The sequence below is a fragment of the Carya illinoinensis genome, chromosome 15 (genome assembly GCF_018687715.1).
Source record: "Carya illinoinensis cultivar Pawnee chromosome 15, C.illinoinensisPawnee_v1, whole genome shotgun sequence".
NCBI classification, from domain to species: Eukaryota; Viridiplantae; Streptophyta; class Magnoliopsida; order Fagales; family Juglandaceae; genus Carya; species Carya illinoinensis.
In genome coordinates this window covers 16,078,163-16,079,413 of record NC_056766.1, presented here as the reverse complement: position 1 = coordinate 16,079,413, position 1,251 = coordinate 16,078,163, and positions in this window count along the sequence as shown.

Genomic DNA, 1,251 nt, shown 5'->3' with positions numbered 1-1,251 from the left:
AACAAAACATCTCATTTCATGTCATTTGAATTTTGTAACTAAAATGATTGCATTATAACAGTAGGATACATTTATTTGATTATTAAGTACAAAATCTCTCGATAGTTTTTTTGAAAACATTTTCCATTCACAATATTGTTGCATTAGATATTGCTTTAGAAATGGACAAGATATAAAAAGTCCAAAGTAAGCCTACTAGGCCTAGTCCAAGGGGAGAGGTATCAGCAAGAGGAAAGGAAGAAAAGATAAGGAGGGAAAGAGGGAATGAAAAAGTTGAAGAGATAGAAAGATGTTAGGAGAAAAGAGAAGATGTAACATAAATGTGGGGTGATGTGACGTAAAGCAAGAAAAAAGGCAGATGATATAAGGAAAATGACCAAGGGGACTTCTTCTTTAATCTTGACTTTGGCTTTTCAAGGAGAGGAGATGAACTCCAGTGACAATCTCTCAATGAGAAGATAAACTTCCGATATTCATTGTATAGTGAGGACGAGAGACTCTAAATAAGCTTATCATAATGGATATTCCCTCCCCAAAACTTCTATAGGCGTAGGTTTTATGTTGAACCACGTAAATCTGTATTTCTCCCTCTCTTTTATATTCTCAGTATTTATGTTTCATTCACTGTCATGGACGTACACACAGCCACACTGACCACCTTGGTGGCTCCAGACTACATTGATCAAGGCTTAGATCGTCACAGTGGGTTGGGAATAACTATTTCTCCCATTCTGGCTTGTTGTACCATTCTGGCTTGTCTATGGGATTAATTAATTTTCTACACTAAAACTTAGAGAAGAATGAATTTTCAGCGTGCTAAAATCACTTAACAAGCATATGAAGTTTTTCCAGATAAGTGTTCTCAACCTTTTGGCTTTTATATTTATGAAAAACACTGTTGTAAAAAATTGGGCAAGTGAACTTATTTTTTCCTAGGCAAGAACCCAAACTTCATGCTCAGTGCACTTTGAGTGTATTGTGTGAAAAAAGGGGGAGTACATGGGTTAGTGTTGTGCACTTTAGTGCATAGTGCGTAACAAACACCCAACAGATTGGGTAGAAGAATTACCAGGGATTTAAATACTTTTTATACACCCAGTGTGTGAAGCTTGGAACCCAAACTCCCCCGGCCACTTGAATTGCAAGTCTTCTTGAACTGTAAATTCTCTTTGTGTTTTGTGTAAACTGTCAACATGCATTTTATATGTGAAAATATATAGTGTATGGGCACCTATGCAAGTGGGCAAATAC